General features: G+C 40.6%; 1 long non-coding RNA gene across 1 annotated transcript in view; it reads left to right on the top strand.

Moving 5' to 3' along the window:
* The window catches only part of LOC124273835, a 32,875-nt gene extending 10,372 nt beyond the window's left edge, over nucleotides 1-22,503 (top strand). The window contains exon 2 of the long non-coding RNA XR_006897752.1: nucleotides 21,728-22,503. This is a non-coding gene — a long non-coding RNA (uncharacterized LOC124273835). The remainder of the gene's footprint in view (nucleotides 1-21,727) is intronic.
* Nucleotides 22,504-23,239: the final 736 nt, after the last annotated feature.

Genomic DNA, 23,239 nt, shown 5'->3' with positions numbered 1-23,239 from the left:
TACTACTAGATCGTCGGCTACATCCTGGACAGTAGGTAACTACTTGAGGTTTACGTATGAAACCACGACAATCTCATTTAAGACGAGCATTTTAAAATTTATGTATCATGTATTTTTTACTTCGGTCAGCGACACTGCTTAATCAGAGTGGTTATATTTTCATTTAGTCTGCAGACTATTTTCTCAACCAAAAATTGATTAAAACATAACTTCAGCAGTTCAGAATATCACTGATTCCTCAAGAGACACACCATACGAGAGAAGTTTCACGTGAATTGCTTTGAAGAAGTCAAACAATAATTGAGCACAGTTACACATTGTACATACATTGTTAATCGGTTTAGTAGTGAGACATAAGCAACATGATATATTTTATTTAACTCGTAAAGCTCAAGGGATTAAACATAAGATTATGAAGTCAGCCTAGCCTCATTAATATTTGGGCATTGTCTTCCAGTACGAGTAGAATAAAATGAAATGCAATTGGAAAACAACGAAAAACATTCGTAATTGTACAGTGATTTGCAAAATAATTACCAACGTTTTAACTTTTTACTTTACAAGTAGAAACTCCGGAAGATGAAGATGGCACGGTAACTGGATTTGCATGGTATGTAATCAGAATTAAAACAGTTTGTACGGTTGTTTAAAACATAAACCCAGTATGTAATCAGTGTTTCTTCACAATAACGCTTTGGGCGATATGAAATATACAGGATTGCATTTGGTTGAGAAGTACGGGTGCCAATTAGTCCAACGTTCTGCAATATTTCGCCCACCAGGCTTCGACTGGGATCATGAAAGAGAAACACTGTGACAGTGTGACAGTTTTATTACTGAGAATTACATTAATGCGCTTGCGAGTACCGATTGCTTATTTACTGTTCTGAGTTCCGATAGCTGAGAGTTCGTATTGTCTTGCACGAACGTTTTATATTTACTGGGTCGATGTTTCTGCTGGTGCACAAACGTTGCAGGGTTTCAACATAAGCTGTTCAGTATTTATCTATGCTGAGACAACTACAGAAATATTTGGTCCGATACATCAATACGGACCCCAAATGTGCTGTCAAACAAATCTGTTTCTGTTTCCGAAACGAAGTGGAATCTCTGCACTTCTTCGCAGTCGTCGTAATTTAAAATTGGATTTTTTGGCCCATCGATCACTTGATTGTCTGGTTCGTTTACAGGTGACCGTCGATCGCAGGAGTATTGCTTTGTATGCGTGTGCGAGTTTAGTTTTACGCCGCTTTTGGCAATATTGGCCCAATTCATGGTGGTCCAGTTCATGTACTTTTCATTGTTATTTCTATATATTTCAACCAAATGGAATCTGTTTCTGGGGATAATCAAGACGGGCCATGGTCTTGTACTTTGACAATACCTAAGCGCTGTAAAAGGTACACCTCGAATACCAATAGTCATTTTAAAACATATTGACTGGACGACACCATTCCTTGCCACCAACCACCTGCAGCACAAGTAAAGGTTCTTGGTAAATGGTTATTTGACCTTTGGCAGTGCACTAAACATTACTTGATTATGTTCTTCAACCATTGCAGACTTTTATATATGTTTAAAAACATTTGTATGATGTTTTTTTGGTCTATGTTTCTCTGCTTCGTTGCTTCCTATTTGCGATAGATCGACTTACGTAATGTCGTAAGAACGCTTTAAGACACGACCACCCAAGTTGCGCTGTGATTACAACAGATCAGCAGACACTCTTATCATACGTGGCCAACGTTGTCAGATTCCCATTTACTTAATAATGAATGTTCTAAAGTCATCCATCAATGCTTTGAATGATTTACAGCTGAGGAAGTACGTCTAGACAGACGGGGTACGATATAGTGTAACATACTCAATCGGTGCCACCGGAAGCACTCGTTAAATGTTCAGCATAATCATAATAAAAAATCCAAGATGTTACTTGTCATGGAAAGCTGTACTGGATGGCCCAGTGTACTGGTATTTTGTATGAAACTCTGTATGTCGTCAGTTACATGTATTCCTTTTGGTAGCTTACTGATGTTCGTGTCCATTTGGTAACAGTACTAAATCTACCCTCCCTGAAGAACCTGTTTACAGGTAGCATAAATTCCTCATTAACAGGTGTTGACGTCAGTGTAATAACCTCATTCTTCTAAGGCAAGTCCTCAGACTGAAATATTGGAACCTGTCACACCTGAACTAACGTCCTCAAACAAACTTTTCCAGTCCTGAGAACGGATTTTCTTATTGATTACCATTCCGATCGCTACCACTTCGAGCAAAAGGCATATAAACTAAAACATTTTTGGGGAAATGTTTTGGACATGGTGGTTGATATTTGAAGTATCATAAATATATTCTTTCTGTTCTTAAATAGAAACTATTCAACGGAATCTGAAGGATTTCCTAAACAAAAGTTTTAAATATTTTAATTACAATATAGCTGATTGTTCGTATAAGTAATATTTCTCACTTTTGTGGATATGTATAATATTCTTCGATAGGTATCTCAACCTAATAAGCCTCCGTCTTTCCCTTTCTGGTACCACATGTTCCGGTGTTTAATTTGTTCAGGTAAAACAGATGGTTTTGCATGTGTTTGTGATGAGTGAGTGAGTAAGTCTAGTTTTACGCCGCTTTTAGAAATATTCCAGCAATATCACGGCGGGGGACACCAGGAATGGGCTTCACACATTGTACCCATGTGGGGAATCGAACCCGGGTCTTTGGCGTGACGAGCGAACGCTTTAACCTCAAGGCTACCCCACCACCCCCGTTAGTGATTTGTCAGTGGTGGCGCAGGCAGGATACTTTTACACTTGCGTGAACACCTAATTAGAATCATCCTTTAAATGTCATAGTGATTTATAACCACATGATATTGTAAGAATCATAAAGCTGGGATTGCTAATTATTTCAAATTCCATTGAAAATAAGTTACCTATCTGAACTTACAATAAATGAGACCAGCAAAACCGCCTAGTCTTTTCAGGTTAGATCTACGCATAGTGATTCAAGGTGACATAAATTATCCAGAACACTATATGGGATGGTGGATTTAACTTTACGATAGTAAGCTCCCCTTAATGTCCAGCATATTTCATCAACTCCTCCAGTCTTTCAGGTTTACATTTCTCAGGTACTATCAAATTTGCTCTTACTGTGAACAGTTTCAAACAACCCTTTGGTGGTGGGGTAGTCTAGCGGTTAAAACGGTCACACCAAAGACCTTGATTCGATTCCCAACATAGGGTTAGTATGTGAAGCCCTTGTCCTCCGCCGTGTTCCCAGCCGTGATCATGATGGAATATTTCTAATATGTGTTTCTTTTATTTCCGAGAGTACTTCCTTTTTTAAAACGGTCAGTCGTCACACCGAGGACCCTGATTCGATTCCCAACATAGGTACAGTGTGTGAGGCCCATTGTCCTCCGCCGTGTTCCCAGCCGTGATAATGCTGGAACATTTCTAATAAAGGCGTAAAAACATACTCACTCATTCAAGCGACCCTTGCTCGTTTAAGCGTTTTCAACAATCATGATATCAGGAAGGATAACATTTCACATCATGGTTTTATGGAAAGTTTCCTTTTTGAAGCATCAGTTACCAAAATGATGAAATTCCCTTTTATTTGCGCCTTATGTTCACATGTATTTTTAGGAGAACAGCTGCATTTGAGTCTCGAATCGCCCTTTTTTCGCTCTTATATACTTATATAGGTGTATAAAGGAACATATGTCACATGCAGAAACTTCGCCAAAGACTAAGCTTGCCATGTGCATGTAAACATCAAGGGCAGATAATTCTACAGCAAACCAGGGAAAAGAGGGAGCACTTCCCGCTGCTATTGACTGGTTTTCAAATCTTGCATGTAGAGCAATTGATATTTTGACATTACTAAAATGTATTTACAACAGTTTCTGCCAATAATATTAAAAATGTATTATCGTGTACTGGAATGAGAATATTGGGATAATAGTCGTGTTATAAATTGAAATCTATATTTAGAGAAATACATGACAGCACCATAAAGTATTGATACATTGATAGGTTAAGATTGACTAGATGAGTTCATAAATCTAAAGTATTTCCAAATCAAAATATAAAAGTGAAGGAACGATAAATGATGAATTAAACATTTTAAATTTTTTTCAAGTTCGCATAAGGCACTTTATTGGGATTCTAAGTTACTTATTAAATCAATGCATCTGTTTCAAGAAGCACAAGACTGATGATTTTAATAGCAATATTATATCAAGTATTGAAAGAATTATTAATGACGTATGACCTTTACGACAACCAAAAACAGGCACCAACATTCTGCCAAGCGTCTTAGCCAACGCAAGGTTGTGCAAATGAGCTAGTTAGAGTCATAAAGGAAAAGCAACGATCTAGTGCAGCAAACACTTTAATTGAAAGGGTTCCCTGGTGACTATAAATGCTCTAAAAACGGCATTTTCCACAATGGCTTTGTGTATGAATGGTGTCCAAACGAGGAGGATAAAGCGAACCGGCAACGATAGTGTGTTGTACCGTCATTCAGTCGGCCTTTAGTCACGCCTTGCACTTGCTAATAGAGTCAGCCACCGCGCGTTGCGTCATGGGAAGGCCTTGAAATGAATGCCCCTTCGCACGCCGTGGTGACTGGGGCCCAAATAAGTCGTTATTCCTGATGATTTGGTCGCACACCGTCTCAGACCGAACAGCGTTGAGATACTAATGACCAAGAGCTGGGGACTTGGTCAGAATCAATGTTTTCCTTAAAGGGTTTTGATTTAAATGCTTATTAGTGACGGCGGTGGTGTTATTTTGGTCATTTCTATTTCAAGATTTGACCACTTCTAGAGTTCCGTACTTTAATTCATTATCACGATCCCATACGTGTTTCCAATGGGCCTTCCGAGGTGCTATATTAGCTGATGTTAAAAGAATGGAAGAATATATAACAGGTCTTTGATTATGTGCCTGATTGTTCAACTCGACAGATCAAAATACTTTCAAATGTTTCCAGTGGATGGAAAATGGAATGTTTTCTCAAAACAAATTAGTACATTTATTGCTGATTTTCTTGGGGCGATTATTTCGTAACAAAGGGCGATAACTCTCTTTTTAAAATAACCCAGGCAACATATCACAACCTACTGCGACAGAATAGGTAATTCTAGGCTACTTTTGAAATTTGATGTTCAAATTCGGAGAAATAGACAAATATTCTCTGTGACTGATTCAAATCTGCTAGCACGGTGCGGGCATGGCCAGGTTGACTTAAGCGCCGTAATATTCCCATTGCAGTGTTACGCCTGTCGGTTCCTGTGGTTCTGAGTTCGAATCCATGTTCAGACTGATTTTGTCTCTTGGTTTAAAAGCACTATGGCCATATTTGACGATTTTACCAAATTGAGCAACTTCTCACATCTGCATCACTTCGGGCTTCGCTAACGCATCGATCCGGCATTCCGTGATATTAATGAATTCTTTTTCAACGCACCATTTACCCAAACCTAATCACTGGCAACAGCTGCTGAGACAGACAGAGCAGTGGAGATACTCAGTAGCATCTTTCCAACAGCAAGGAACTCCAGCTAGCAGCGGTTTAGGATATTCGCTGGTCTTTATTGAGAGTACTTCACATTTCCTAAGTTAATGTACAAATATTAATTTTTACGACTGTCAGTAAATATGATGAAGAGACCAATGTGCCCTCCATTTTCATTTACAAAACATGTACCGTACATGGTGTGTTACGATTTATGGAGGTATTGTTTCTCTCAGATGAATTTTTTCATTTTATGTTCAAATTAACATGTCATTTAAATACTCCCACGCACAAAATTGTTTATAGAACGCTCGAAAAACGAAGGCAGTCTTAAGATGAATGGTCAAAGTTTCCATTCTCATTTGAACCAGACAAATCAATGAGTGAGTGAGTGAGCTTAGTTTTACACCCCACTGAGCAATATTCCAGCTATATGGCGGCGGTCTGTAATTAATTGAGCCTGGACCAGACAATCCAACAGCATGAGAATCGATCTACCTAATTGGGATACGATGACATGTGTCAAGCAAGTCAGCGAGCCTGACCACCCGATCCTGTTAGTTGCCTCTTACGACAAGCATGGGTTACTGGAGATCAATTTTAACCCGGATCTTCACGGGTAGACAAACCAGTGCGCGATACTATGAGCATCGTATCACTCGGGGTATGCATCACAGTCGGTGTACGGTGACACAGTCAAATCATCAAGCTCGACCATGCAATCAACGTAACCCCCACCTACACCCAATAAAGACCAGTTCTGATCTTCTACAGGAATGCGGCTCAGGTCATTTGGCAGACCAAGTTATACTCCAAATATAAAATAATTTATTAATATAGATCAATTCGGAAGTTAAACTATACCTCATTACACAGTTTCAATGTCTCATATCAAGCGTGGCGCTAATACAATCGTTAAGACATGTGTGAAATAAACGTAGATCACAGCTCCCCTTTAAGACCAGGTAATGGAGTAGTCGTGAAATGAATGAGTTTTTACTGACAGTTTGGTCTGAGTACTCGATTTAAACTAAGATTTAACCATCAAAGTGCATGTGTATTCTCTTGTCTTCAAATAATATGAAGTACAACAGTATGTTGTACAAACCATTTTGTAAACTAGGTACCAAGGATTACGACCAGGGGAGCTTGATAATACTGCGGATCTGTTTCGTACGCTGTCTGCTAAAAATTGCTGCGTTCTTAAACCAAACCGACAATAAACATTGTACTTTTCAACCTTGAGCATGTATCGAGTCTTTATATACACTCATTCCAGTTTTAACAAGATATTATCATAAAAATCCATCTGTCTTTAAGTTTAAGCAGTTGTTATGCACCAAAAATGTGAATGTTATTAAAAGTCTAGCAATCTATCTGAAGAGATATCTACCTGTTTGACTGCTATATATTGATGTACTATATTTATGTATATGTATTGAATGCGCACAAACAAAAAATTATGTATTTTTGTACTCTGGGCCATGTGGCCATTATGCGAATAAACTCTCTCTCTCTCTCATTCCAGTTTTAACTGTCTCAAGTTCGCGCATGTTATCATAATGTAAGATAATGACACTATCGTGAAATGGCAAAGTCGATGTCTGTCAACCGATGAAACAAATCGTGAGACTTAGACACAACGACACTATTTGGATCATGGACACATTGTGTCATATAGGCAGTGGGTAGAAGATGACACCCCCCACCCCTCGAACAAATAAACGAGAAAATTTTGATAACAATGAGAAATCGTTGCTCAAACCAAATCCATTCATTGTGGGATTCGACAATATCGTTAACATGTGTCTATAAATTACCATCAAATCGTGTTAAGACCTCATAGCGAAAAGGGTACCGTAGCCTCCCCAATCGTTGCCACCTACACAACCTTTGTATTGGCTTAACTATATCATCTATGATTCTTCCAATTAACCAAGGGGGCGGTGGGGTAGCCTAGTGGTTAAAGCGTTCGCTCGTCACGCCGAAGACCCGGGTTCGAATCCCCGAATGGGCACAGTGTGTGAAGCCCATTTCTAGTGTCCCCCGCCGTGATGTTGCTTGAATATTGCTAAAAGCGGCGTAAAACCAAACTCAGTCAGTCAGTCAGTCCAATTAACCAAGACCCCTAAGCACCCCCTAAAAGAAACCAAACAAACAACCAAACGAAACAAACAAAACAAAAATATAAACAGCCAAAAAAACAACCCCAAAGGCCATACAAACAACAAACTAACAACAAATAAACCCCAAACAAAACAAAGCATGGTTTTGTTGAACGTATTATGCATTCTTTGGAGTTTCATTGTTCCTCGCTCCATGCAAGTGGTGAAATAGATAAAAAAACTTGGTTCCATCTCTCTCAAGTACAGGCTTCTGATTACTTTTATGACAATTTAATAAAAATAATTTGCTAATGGTCCTTTGAGAAAATGGAACAAATGTAGTGTGTAAAGGGGATTATATATCTGACTCATATTACCTCGTTTCTGATCCTCCTCAACTCTGTTAGATGTTTGGCTCAGGTCGTTCAAAAAGGTAGATCAGTGAAATGAAATAGGAAATCCAATATGTCACACGGGTATCAAATTCCCCATGAGATTAACAAGTGTCTGTTACTGGCATTAAGACTTTGTATTCCCACTCTTTGACAAAGATTTATGCTTATGATATACGTTTGGAATCGTACACTGGATATTAACGGAGACTTGATATGCTCACAGAAAGCAGGTTTGTTGTTTTCATTGACAAGAGATTTGCAATTAATGGTGTCTTGTTGCACTATGTTTTGGTTTGTTTTGGTGTCATGTGTTCCAGGGTGAAACATATTGGTGTTTTGTTAGAAAGGACACATTCATGATGACATCTATATAAGGACTGTGGATAGATATAAAGAAACACTTGAAAATATGACTATATTGCAGATGATATAGCACATATTTCTTTACCATAATTCATTTAAATTTGTTAATAGATGAAAATAAGTACTTAGGTTCAATGTAATGAAAACAATGGTATGTTTTGTTCAATAGTATATCGGTTTGCTACTCCGAATTAGAATTGTTCTTCGGCAACCCATGCTTGTTGAAAAAAACACTAATGGGACCAGTTGTTTATGCACTTTTGTTTAATACATGTCATCGTATCCCAATTGCATAGACACATGCTTATAACATTGATCATTGACATTTTCTAGTCCAGGCTTGGTTAATGACAGATCGCCATAGTGCGGCGTTAACCAACAAACAAACAAGTAAACAAACAAACAAACAAACCAGAATTTGTATCAAAAACAAACACCTACTAAACTACAGACAAAATATTTGCAAACAGCGAGAACACAAATGTATCGAGTCTGGACCAGACAATCCAGTGATCAACAGCATGAACATCGATCTACGCACTTGGGATACGATGACATGTGTCAACCCAGTCAGCGATCCCGTTAGTCGCCTCTTACGGCAAGCATGGGTCACAGAAGATCAATTCTAACCCGGATCTTCACGGGTTACCGGACACGAATAATCCCACAAACAAAATTTACACTCAAAAGAAACATTCACCCACATTGATGGATACATACAGATGTATGGTTAACCTTTTGGAATGTGACTTGATCTGAAGCTTTTATATCAGAGTTCACATTAACCATATTCACCATCAATGGTGTTCGGTGGCGTTCGTCGGTGTTGGAAGACATAATAACGCCATGCGGGGTATTAAAGAGTCAGTGAGCAGGACCATATTATGCTTCAGAATCAAAGGCTGACCAAGAGGTGAGGTGAGGTGAAATTGGGTTTTACGTCGTGCTTAAGAATATTTCGCTCATATGACGACGTGCATGCGTGTGTATGTTGATGTGCGGCTATTTGTACTAGCCCAGACTTAAGCTGGTTTTATAGTGCTAGCCCACTGAGATACCATGCCGCAGTGAAGCATGAATATCCCACTCAGAAACATTATACTGACTCCGAGCCGACCAGTCCTTGTTGTACCCATTAATGCCGAGCGCCAGGCAGGGACCAACAAGTACCATATTTTAACGTCTTTTTGGTATGATGCGGTCGGGGATCGAACCCGCGACCTTCCGCTCTCCGGGCGGACGCTCTAACCACTACACCACGGAGGCGGTCCATGACCAAGAGAACAGGCAGATATGTAAACTGTCACTTCGGGTAACTTGATAGCCCTGGAAATGGTGGATCAATTGTGGATATATAGCCGCATGCAGTTTCACATGGTGTCAAATATACTTTATCTATATTATCTTTATGTATCAGCTCGATGACGGCAGACAGATGTGTATAACTCCAGTCATGTGATAAGTCCGTGTGGCACAACGCAACAACCAGCCTTTATATAGCTCTTACACAGTTCTCGAGCATTCTAGTAAAGATGAGTGTATCATTTTCCACTCAGACCTTTATAGAAATCCGTTGAAATCGGTGGAAAACTCCACGGCATGACGAAAGCCGGCAATAAACAAGATTGCCAAGGGAGGCGACTCTGAAGCGCTATCAAAAAAGGCGTGCCGCTAAAAATACTATTGCCATTGAACATATATTATGCGAGATGTGACCCACACTCAAAACTTTAAACATTGTCACCCATAATAAGTATCACTTAATGTGATATTACAAATTACAAAAAACCACTCTCATAACATTATGATAATTAGATTATGTTACCATTTGCTGAAATTACTTGGGTAAATAATTATTCTCAGGTGTATGAATCTTGGCAGAGCAAAAGATTTTGATGCCTCACTTGTTTCTTGTTAGTGAAATTATCTTTTTTTCCTTTCAAGATGCCCACAGACAGTATTGGGAGATTTTGTACACTGTTAATATATATTTAAAGAATTCGTCAGATATTTCATAAAGATCCTGAAAACCAACAGTTTAAGTCTTAATTTTGATTACAATTTTCAATAACATTTCAAGAAATGAAATATATCAAGAAAGATATCAATACAATATTTTCAGTGGACAGAAAACAGTTTGCATTGGATTGGGTGTTGGGTGTAAATGATTATGTCAAAATGTCCAAACTGAACGACGAAGAACCCTAATGGTAGTGTCCATGTGAAAGGGTCGGACGCCGTTGCGCCTGCCGCAGAACATGTCCTGGTAATTTCGTTCACTTAATTTGAAAATACAACCGTTCTACCGGATTATGTGTGGGGGAGTAGGGTTTGTCGCGAGCGTCTGGTTGCGTCGAAAGGGAACAAAACGGTTTTGGTCGCTCGTATTTGAATACCTGCACGACTGTCTGAAGTGCCCGTGTTCCTACACATATAGCCGTATTGAGTGAATAAGTTGAAAATTGCTTAAACGGTACTTCCACGTGTCAGTGAGTGAATGAGTGAGTGAGTGAGTGAGTGAGTTTAATTTTACGCCGCACTCGGCAATATTCCAGCTATATGGCGGCGGTCTGTAAATAATCGAGTCTAGACCAGATAATCCAGTGATCAACAGCATGATCATCGATCTGCGCAATTGGGAACCGATCACATGTGTCAACCAAGTCAGCGAGCCTGACCACCCGTTCCCTTTAGTCGCTTCTTACGACAAGCATGGGTTACTGAAGACCAATTCTAACCCGGACCTTCACGGGTCAGCTTTATGACGGAAGAAACCATTTGATTTTATGAAGGTCTTAAACGTTAGTAACACCCACGAATACGATGGCAGTAAGGCAAAGTTACAAATAAACTTAGGACAAATCTCCATGGAGGGTTTGAATCCGTGATCGTAGGTTCCGGATTCGGATAAACGACATGAATCATACGATAGAAGAGAATGACGGATCGTTGTTGTAGTACAATGTGGCCAGTTTCCATTCAAATATTATATAAATTACATTTATAATGCGTCACTTTAACCCGCAGAAAACATGTATAGTTTTGTAGAAATAGTTTTATGTAAATAGTTTTTCCCCACCTAAGTGTAACGCTAAAACGAATATATTGTTTACTACAATTGTCGAAGAGATAATTGATGGAATCAAAAGGGTATGGGGTTCTCAAAAAGTTTTCGTATGAGCTGCTATCATTACACTTGTACGTTGTACATTTGCAGCTCTTGTACTTGACCTCATACACTATTTCTAACGCTACTGGTCATATTAGATCAGGGGCGGTGGGGTAGCCGAGTGGTTAAAGAGTTTGCTTATCAGGCCGACGATCCGGGTTCGATTCCCCACATGGTTACAATGTCTGAAGCCAATTTCTGGTGTTCCCCGCTGTAATATTGCTGGAATAGTGCTAAAAGAGGCATAAAACTCACTCATTATGAATCGACATCGATATTTCGGTCGAGCATGCTCTGACAAAGACATGAGGACTACGTTCAAGTTCTTGTTTAAACTGTCATTTAAAGTTGTACGGACTTTAAGCAGTGCAAAGTCGAACCAGACTCCAGGGAAAGGGCTAACTGATTCAAGGCATTCAAATACGAGTTTGCTAATTTGTCAACTCCAATTTCATGATGTTGGTCTATCTGGCATATAATGATTACCCAAGCTTCCAAGAGATGAGGGGCGGTGGGGTAGCCTAATGGTTAAAGCGTTGGCTCGTCACGCCGAAGACCCGGGTTCGAATCCCCACATGGGTACAATGTGTGAAGCCTATTTCTGGTGTCCCCCGCCGTGATGTTGCTGGAATATTGCTAAAGGCGGCGTAAAACCAAACTCAGTCAGTCAGTCAGTCCAAGAGATGATGTCTCAGTTTAACAAATGGCGCTCATTGCAGCGTCTGGATGTGGGAACCAGACTGTTGAAAGTAGTTCCCCTTTAAGTTTTACTCATATCATCAGAGTGATTGAGTAATGTTTTACGCCACTTTTAGCACTATTCCAGCAATATCACGTCCGGGGACACCAGAAATGGGCTTCACACATTGTATCCATGTGGGGAATCGAACCTGGGTCATCAGCGTGACGATCGGACGCTTTAACCACTAGGCTACCCCACCGCCCCTAATAGAATCAGAAGTCAGGATGTGAAGTTTAGAGTACTATAAACATAAAGTGACAATAACCATTTCCATAATTCTAACAAATCTCTGACTGTGCGATTCAGCAGTATCATTAGAGTGTGTTTATGAATCACTATCAATTCAGTGACGATACAGGTGTGTGTGAAAAGGTGAGCGTATCCTGCTCCGGCTCGACCCAAGTCACCCGCCACAAATACATGCAAAAGGCAATTGTCCATTGGAAAAAAAGTACAGGAACACAATGTACAAGGTAATATTATTGGTGCGTCAGATTTTGGAATGTCACCCACATATCTACCGTGAACTGTTTGATAGACAAGTGGATGGCATTTCCATATCTGACAAACTTGTTTGAACCGTGAAGATCCGGGTTAGAACTGGTCTTCAGCAGCTCATGCTTGTCGTCAGAGGCGACTAACAAGATCGGATGGTCAGACTCGCTGACTCGATTGACACATGTCATCGTATCCCAGTTGCCTTGATCGATGCTCATGTTGTTGATCACTGGATTGTCTGGTCCAGATTCCATATTTACAGACCTCCGCCATATAGCTGGAATATAGTGTGGCGTTGAACAACAATCAAACCATAAACTTTTTAAAGTTTGCTGAGGCCTTGAATGTTGTAACAACGTTTGAGAGTTGTTGACATCGCTGTTTTAATCAGTGTACATCGTATATTAAAGATAAATATTTATACGACAAATTCCAATTCAAAATCCCTCATGAATATTTCGGATCTGAATTGGTCCAATTCGACAACACTTAAAATCGAAATTCCAAAACTTTCACATTCTTCAGTTTGATTCAATCCATATTTTAATACGTTTCTTAGATTGCCTCAGACTTCGTCTTTTGGTCAATGTCGCCGGTTGCTCGTGTGTTGAGGTTTATTGTGATCAGTGCCTAGATACCATATTAAAACGCCCGTGGCTGTTTAGTCTTGTTTCTTTGAGAGTCGAGGAACCAGGCGACATGTTATGCAAGCTGGGTATTTAATGGGGAATTAATCAATATTGCTTTTCTGTGAATTTTGTATTTCTGTTTATATCGTGTCTGTAGCATATTTTTATGGTCTGGTATACCTTTGTCATACTTTACTTCCGATGGCCAGACTTGTGAAATACATCCTATATAGTGCCGACAACTCAATAAAACCATTGGTTCTTCTGAATAGCCTCTTCCTAGTTTCAAAATAACTTACAGATTGAAAGGAATGCACAGAAAGGCAACTTACACTGTTAATCCATATGTAGTCCTGATGTCTATTAGATTAAGCGAAGGGGGCGGTGGGGTAGCCTAGTGGTGGAGGCGTTCGCTCGTCACGCCGAAGGCCCGGGTTCGATTCCCCACATCAGGCTCGTAGCAAACCATTTGTTTTCGTGTAAGCCCGATAGGTTGCAAGCTTTTTGTTTAGATAGTAATGAGGGCTTGCCCAACATTCATAGCAAAATTCGTGTGTAAGCTTTTCATTTCTGGTGTCCCCCGCTGTGATATTAAAGAGTGAATGATTTTAATGCCACAGTCAACAGATGTATCACAATTTCCTGTAAATACTCCAGTCTGGGCTGGAGTATGATACAGACCGCCTCCGTGGTGTAGTGGTTAGAGCGTCTGCCCGGAGAGCGGAAGGTCGCGGGTTCGATCCCCGACCGCGTCATACCAAAAGACGTTAAAATATGGTACTTGTTGGTCCCTGCCTGGCGCTCGGCATTAATGGGTACAACAAGGACTGGTCGACTCGGAGTCAGTATAATGTGTCTGAGTGGGGTATTCATGCTTCACTGCGGCATGGTATCTCAGTGAGCTAGCACTATAAAACCAGCTAGTCTGGGCTAGTACAAGCAGCCGCACATACACATACACACGCATGCACGTGGTCATATGAGCGAAATATTCTCAAGCACGACGTTAAACCCAATTTCACCTCACCTCACCTGGAGTATGATACAATCAGCAACGTAGCATTCCGATCCAATTTAGACGCCTCTTTTGATATAAAATCAAAATGAATTGTCACACAAACAAATAAGTAATGACGACATCCGTGAAAGCAGTGAACTGGTCGCCGACTGATCTTCACAAAAGAAACTTTGCAATTGATATGTACTCTCCCCCAAAAGAAACGCATTGGTATATTTTCACGAAATTAATCTACTAACTCCAAAGTGAGATAACACATGTAATCCTTGATCAGTTGCAGCCAAATTTCACAGTATAAAAGATCTGTCTGCTGACGTGTATAGCTTATAAAAGAGTTCAATAAGTGAAGGCGTTCGTTCCCAGTTGCGCGTTGTCTTAAATATCCGTGTAGCAATTAGGAGTCCGCAAAACGGCTCTGCATCGTCTCGGCATGTGATGAATAAGTCTTTGAATTCGACCTTGTGGAATTCTGGTCCATTCCTCTTGCAATGCCGGCGACAGTTGGCCGAGGTCATCCCACAAATGCTCGATGGGGTTGAGGTCGGGCCATGTGAATAACCATGGAAGCACTGTGATGTTCTCATTCTAAAGATATTGAATAGTGGCATGTGCTGTGTGAGGTCTGGCGTTATCTTGTTGGATCACTTCGCTCTGGTGGTACATGATCGGAACCATGTGAATCCTTAAGAGTTCGTTCTTGTACCGAATAGCAGTAAATTGCCCTAAAGGCGCACAAAGTTTCTGCGTCTAAGATATGGCTCCCCAGATCATGACACTCTCACCAGCATATCGGTGAACCTGGGTGACAGAATTCTGGGCAAATCGTTCATTCGAACGTCGATAGCCACGTACTCCTCCGTCACGGTACTGAAGTAGAAAGCGCGATTCGTCACTCTACCATACACCGCCTCCGTGATCTCTGTGATCATGTCAACTCCTCTCCCTTACTAACAGACCGCCTCCGTGGTGTAGTGGTAAGAGTGTCCGCCCGGAGAGCGGAAGGTCTCGGGTTCGATCCCCGACCGCGTCATACCAAAAGACCTTAAAATATGGTACTTGTTGGTCTCTGCCTGGCGCTCGGCATTAATGGGTACAACAAGGACTGGTCGGCTCGGAGTCAGTATAATGTGTCTGAGTGGGGTATTCATGCTTCACTGCGGCATGGTATCTCAGTGAGCTTGCACTATAAAACCAGCTGAAGTCTGGGCTAGTACAAGCAGCCGCACATACACATACACACGCATGCACGTCGTCATATGAGCGAAATATTCTCAATGACGACGTTAAACCCAATTTCACCTCATCTCACCTCACTCTACCATACAGGTCGCTAGTTTTGCAGATTCCAGAATCGAACGTTATTGCCCCACTGGACACTGGCACAGGGTCAAAATAGGAAGGCCCGCTCCTCGTAAACGATTACGAATGGTTTACGCCGACACTCTCCCAAACCAGACACTGCACTTGCAGCTGCAGTTGCTGTGACAGGGCGATTCCGCAAATGAAGTAGCCGGATGCACCTATCCTGCACTACAGTGGTAATCCAAAGTCTAACACTCCGAGTCCGACCTTGCGTAGAACTGGTTTGTTGATATCGGTTTCATAAACGACTGATGGTAGTCTAGTGAACATTGAGGTGACGTGCGACGGCAGATTGAGACTCCCCAGCCTCCAAACGTTCAATAACAACGTTTCGGTTTATAGCTTTGAGTCGCGCATTGCGATTTCCTTTCAATAAGCTCAAAAATACCAATGATCGTCTAAAAGCAGAAGACCACCTCCGTGGTGTAGTGGTTAGAGCGTCCGCCCGGAGAGCGGAAGGTCGCGGGTTCGATCCCCGACCGCGTCATACCAAAAGACCTTAAAATATGGTACTTGTTGGTCCTTGCCTGGCGCTCGGCATTAATGGGTACAACAAGGACTGGTCGGCTCGGAGTCAGTATAATGTGTCTAAGTGGGGTATTCATGCTTCCAGCTTAAGCCTGGGCTAGTAAAAGCAGCCGCACATACACATACACACGCATGCCCGTCGTCATATGAGCGAAATATTCTCAAGCACGACGTTAAACCCAATTTCACCTCACCTCACCTAAAAGCAGATCGGCTTCATCAAGGGAATGTATCCGCTCATGGTTGCTCAGAACAACACGAGCATTTTACAAAACACTTTTTCTCCATGATATTTTCATGCAAGTTGACACTTTCGAATGTAAACGTGCAATAAAGTTTCCGAAGATACTTTTTTGCACTGTGCATTCGTTCCAAGTACACAAACCAGCGACATAATAACAATTAAACACTGGTTTTGATAAATATTTGAAGTTTCATATATCAAAATAACCTATGCATTATAGTGCTATATAGTGGATGACTGAATCACTGAATAAATTTAAGGGGACAAGTTGATTTTGAGAAATACAGGGATTATTGTAGACTGTCGCAATATTTCATACGTTACGATGAGTAGTCATCGATCTGTAAATAACTGAGCTCAGACCAGATAAACCTATGGTCAATATTATGAACAATGTTTCCTGCCATTTAATGAGTTATGTCGCATTTTACGACATGTATAGCTTACGAAGAACCAGTTTTATCCATTCATTGTAATGTCTGTACATACTAGTCGTGGCATTTCGTGAATGTGCATGTAATGTATCACCAAGCACGATATGGCCGCGGACCTTTAAACATCATCAGTCAAACCCAATACTTACATCGATTCAGTCGGCAAATACCACGGATCATATGAGCCAACACAGTGATGAACAGAACAATATCACTATCTAGTTTTACTAATTCACGTGACTATCATTTTACTAAACAATACCTCACGACAATCGTGATCCCTATGAATTATGCTCGATATGAATCATATACCTCATTTTATATCAACGGCAGTTCCTTTTCTCAAATCATGGCTTTGTTGTAGCAGATGTTTCCGGCATATTATTACATTGAAATTTGCATCACTTTCAACGTTCTAATCAGACTAGTATGTGGGTTGGAAAACGACGTCACAGGATTCTCAAACGTGAAAAATGTAAATACATTCTCTTGGTAATTCAAATACAAATAAGCAAAAGGCGAAGTCATTAACTGTTGCTATTGCACTTTCCTTATAAGGCTCGCAGATTTTGATTAGTCTTGCAAATAATCAAATAAGTGGACAGTATTGTGAATTTACCGTCACAAGAAATCTCGAGGTAATCGGAAAGAACGCTGCCGTTTCAGAGGTTGTCTGATTGCAGGATTATTTACCGGGAATTCTGCATGCAATACATGTAAAGGTTTTGTAGTAACTGAACATTACATACCGTCGCCATTGCTGGATACTGAGGAGGGATTTTACTCAAACTTCTGGGAATAAAAGTAAAGCTTTCGACAATCGATGTTTTGATTAGTGATGTATACCGTATGTCAACCTTTAACACAGCGTTGTTTTTGCTTGTATCATTCTTCTGTTCTCAAATTCCCATGGTTTACATATAACACAGAAGAAGAGTTGCCCACGCACCTCGGAGCGTGCCAAATCCTTTTTAACATTCTGACCAGTTTGTAGTAAAATACACCCGTGAAGATCCGGGTTAGAATTGATCTTCAGTAACCTATGCTTGTCGTAAGAGGCGACTAACAGGAACGGGTGATCAGGCTCGCTGACTTGGTTGACACATGTCATCGGTTCCCAATTACTCAGATGGATGATCATGCTGTTGATCACAGGATTGTCAGGTCCAGACTCGATCATTTACAAACCGCCGCCATATAGCTGGAATATTGCTGAGTGCGGCATAAAACTAAAGTCACTCACTCACTCATTGTAGTAAAATAACGATATGAAGTAAGTTGATGAAAACAATATCTAGTATTTAGAATAAGTGAATATTATCATGCCTATTGTCATATTCTAGACTGGATTGGACGGTAAAAACTTTTGGATCAATGATTGAAGTAGAAAAGCAGGGTGAGGCGAGGTACTACTGTCTTACACAGGATGCGTGAATACCCGTAACTTGGAAACAGTTTTATGGGTCTCAATTATTGCTTATATATCTTCCATAACCTGTTTACTATGGACGCTTTGAAAGGGCTTTGTTGAGTTGACCCTGACTAATGGTAGTTTTCTCGCGTTTCGAAATCTAGTTTAGTTTCCCCAAATACACATACACGAAATATGTCCCATGGTCGCCATGTTGGTTATTGTGTATATGGTTTTGAAAGGACGACACCGCGTTTGTGAATTTAACATATCTGGAAAATATGTCAGTGCTGTAATCCGTTAACACAGAGTTGACACGTAGATCACTACAGATTTCGAAGTATAAAGTGAGTGAGTGAGTATGGTTTTACGCTTCTTTTAGCAATAGTCCAGCAAAATCACTGCAGGGAACACTAGACATGGGCTTCACACTTTGTACCCTCGTGGCAAATCGAACCCGGGTTTTCGTGGTGGCGAGCTACAAGGTTATTCCACCTACCCTCGGACTTTAAATGCTATTAGTGAGTCCCCGGACAAACCCTACTAATATCCTGTTCCTCTGGATACTGCTCCCTTGGCGCTGAGTCTCTTTATAACCTAAAAGGCACTCTATATATCAAAGTATTCAGTTTAGAGATGGAGAGGGATCTGACAGTGTTTGAAGCGACGGTAAAATCATCTGATATACTGTTAAGTGTGCCGTGAAAAGAAATCCTACTTATAATGGTTCTCCTTGAACCTGCTTGGAACAACTGACAGCACGAACTGAGCTCAGATAATGAGGCGATTTGAAGAAGACACTGTTCTGTTTTCAAAGGACACCTGGCTTTGAGGATACTAGACGTACTATACGTACTACGTATGTATACGTATGTATGTATGTATGTATGTATGTATGTATGTATGTATGTATGTATGTATGTATGTATGTATGTATGTATGTATGTATGTATGTATGTATGTATGTATGTATGTGTGTGTATGTATGTATGTATGTATGTATGTGTGTATGTATGTATGTATGTATGTGTGTGTGTGTGTGTGTGTGTGTGTATGTATGTATGTATGTATGTGTGTGTGTGTATGTATGTGTGTGTATGTATGTATGTATGTATGTATGTGTGTATGTATGTATGTATGCGCGCGTGTGTGTGTGTGTGTGTGTGTGTGTGTGTGTGTGTAATCTGTGACGTAATTATTTTCTACAGTTCACCCAACTGTGAATGGGTACTTCGTAAGGATGGAAAAGTCACATTAACTTGGTTCGCCTAATGGCTGCAAGAGTTGTATGCTCCTCAGGGAGATTGAAAATACGATGTATGTATGTATGTATGTATGTATGTATGTATGTATGTATGTATGTATGTATGTATGTATGTATGTATGTATGTATGTATGTATGTATGTATGTATGTATGTATGTATGTGTGTGTATGTGTGTGTGTGTGTGTGTGTGTGTGTATGTATGTATGTATGCATGCATGTATGTATGTGTATGTGTGTGTGTGTGTATGTATGCATGCATGTGGATGGATCGATGGATGGATGGACGGATGGATGGATGGATTCAGGTTTGATTATAATACTTGGTAGGATACAGAATTCTGTATATCATTTAAGTAGAAACTTCATTAGATTTTTTTCTGACCCACCCCTCATCATTATGTTGGTGCATTGTCATGCAATTCTCCTTTCTTATCATTGTGATTATATCATTTTTAAATTAAAATATTTTAAGTACTTTGTGTTTTAGTTTAACGCCGCACACACCAGTAATCCAGCTATGTAACGCCGGTGTGCAAAATGTCCACTCTGGGCCAGATAATCTACCGACTGACACTATGAGCATCGATCTAAGCTATTGGGATATGATGACATGCTTCCATCAAACCAGCGAGCTTGAACATCCGATGCCTTCAGTCACCTCTTATGACAAGCATGGGTTGCTGAAGACCAATTATAACCCGGATCTTCATGGGGGTGCTTTAAGTGGATTGTATTGACGTTGCACTGGAAAGGACACTCATGTTTTTTTATGTACACATTAGTGCATATTGATTATATTCACAGTGATCTGTTTTTGCAGAGTTTCGCTGGGCCAGATTATGGTTCTTCGTTTGTCAAGACCATACCCATTCTAGTGGGTTTCACCAAGGTGATAAAGGTCCCTGACCTGCGTCACTTCCGGGTTTCCTCCCACGTCAAGTTGACACGCTGCGATGTTATGAAGATTCTGTTAGAAATAATCCAACGTTACTATACAATAGCCATTTATCCTTTAAACATGCATCTGTAATACGTCCACGTTTTATTTACAAGTTAACTTTTGTTCATAAACCTGGATCGTAGATATATCCATGTGTCTTTAATTATTTAACTTTTGTTGTGAAATTTGCATCTATCGTAATTTTACGTTTCTTTATGTATTTAACCATTATAATTAGCATGCATCTATATTGTGTTCCACGTGTCATTAACAATGTAACGTTTGTAATTAGCATGCTTCTATACTATTTCCACGTGTCTTAAGCTATTTACTTTTATTACCTACGAGGGCGAAAATATCGGGGTTCATATTTACATGCGGCGACGGCGGGTAGCCAGCCTGTGTTTGAAAGCAGATTTGGGTTTATTTTCAATTTGACGACTGGTAATAAACAGAATATTATATTCGTGTCCATATCATTCTATGTTTACGACACTCGTGCCTAAATATCGGTATATCCGTAATATTTCCTCGTGTATTTAATCCCTTTAGCTTTCAGTTTTACTAAATATGCATCTATAGCATTGTCATATTTTTCCAGGTTAGAAGATCCAGGTTAGAATTGGTCTTCAGAAACCCTTAGTTGTCGTGAGAGGCGACTAACGGGATTGGGTGGTCAGACTCGCTGACTTGGTTGACACGTGTCATCGTATCCAAATGGCGCAGATCGATGCTCATAATGTCAATCACTGGATTGTATGGTCCAGCCTCGACCGTCATATAGCTGGAATATTGTTGAGTACGGCGTTAAACAACAACGAAACGACACAGTGGTTCCACGATGCAAGACCATTGACACATGTCATTGTATCCAAATGCCGTAGATAGATGATCATGCTGTTGATCACTGGATTGTCTGGTCCAGACTCGATTATTCACAGACCGCCGCCATATAGCCGGAATATTGCTGAGTGCGGCGTTAACCAACAACAAACATTTCCCTATGTCTTTACCCGTTTTGTGTTCCTTATTAAAATCCATCTACATAATGTTCGTACGTCTGTAACTATTCAATATTTACATGTGTCTTTCAGCCATGCTGGTACTGACGATGGAGCTCGGTTCCGTTTCCGGCTGCGCATGCCCACCATGCATGGGGTTCGCCGAAGGATCGCAAAGATGTGAGTGCTGCGTCTATTCAATGCTGGGGAAGAGATCGGCGCCCATGCCAGAGTCGAGATTAGCAAGCCAAGACAACATATTACTTCGGATAATTTCAACGCAACTTCACCCGGATCAACTGATCGTCAAGTGACATGACCCTCTCAATTCCCCTCTCAGCCTGGCGGCGCTATGGAAACCTAGTGTTATTTGCTGACATTCTTAAAACGGAATGAGAATATTCGTCTTTGTGTAAATGTTTAATTATGATCAATAGGATTTACTCAGTGAGCCGGCAGTCACCCAATCCTGGAAGCAATGGGGTATCCTTCTTTTGTTATCACTAGCTGTCAAAGAATCGACGAAGAGCAAGCACTGTACACAAGGAAAGAAATACAGAGCCATGTTATCTTTCATTATAATTCCACCAGGATCCTTCTATTTGTTTCCAATTATTGGAAGCCTGTGGTGCGACCATCTTGTGCTGATAAAATACCGACGTTCCTCTGAAAGTTCTTTGGACAAATATAGGTATCTTGGAAAAGAAAAATGGACATGTTTTGGGTAGAATCGACGTCACACACATTCTTGAACCTGAGCAGACCTGTAGCCCTGCTGAAGTTGTTTACAGTCTTGTAGAGTCTGTAGAGGAGCAGAGACTTGTACAGGAGTCAGTCTTATTGCATAAATAAATGCTTCAACCATCAAACCGGCTTCACTGCATTTGTTTTTTTAAACATGATGCACAGACCGTGTCCAGACACATATTGTTAGGTACACGATAGAAGCATACATGACATTGAGGGGATGAGGCCTTACATCATTTGAGGAAATATTCAAGCCATGTCTCGGCTTCACACATGGCATCCATGTGACCAAGCGAACCCGTTCCTTCTTATGGTTATGCTATAAACTTTGATGTAACCACTAACCTACAGAGAGAGAGAGAGAGAGAGAGAGAGAGAGAGAGAGAGAGAGAGAGAGAGAGAGAGAGAGAGAGAGAGAGAGAGAGAGAGAGAGAGAGAGAGAGAGAGAGAGAGAGAGAGAGAGATAGGAGGAGTCAGGACTGGGGAGGGAGGGAGAGGGAGGAGTACAAGGGAGGAGAGAGATGCTGGGGAGAGGGGGTTATGGTTATGAAATAATTTGATATTACCAAAATAGCCATTACAAGATTTAGATGCAACAACTCAGAGAGAGCCAGAGAGAGAGAGAGAGAGAGACTCCAATACCCACGAGAAGAGACTGGAGAGAGAGAGAGAGAGAGAGAGAGAGAGAGAGAGAGAGAGAGACACTCAACCACTTCATAAACCTTATGGTTATGCTATAAACTTTGATATAACCACTAAACCTACACCACAGAGAGAGACAGAGAGAGAGAGAGAGAGAGAGAGAGAGAGAGAGAGGGAGAGAGAGAGAGAGAGATAAGGTGTCTGTCTGTCTGTCTG

The sequence above is a fragment of the Haliotis rubra genome, unplaced genomic scaffold (genome assembly GCF_003918875.1).
Source record: "Haliotis rubra isolate DU_JTF1 unplaced genomic scaffold, ASM391887v1 Scf185, whole genome shotgun sequence".
In the NCBI taxonomy this organism is placed as follows: domain Eukaryota; kingdom Metazoa; phylum Mollusca; class Gastropoda; order Lepetellida; family Haliotidae; genus Haliotis; species Haliotis rubra.
The sequence above is the reverse complement of the archived record's forward strand: the minus strand, read 5'-3'. Positions and strand labels throughout refer to the sequence as shown.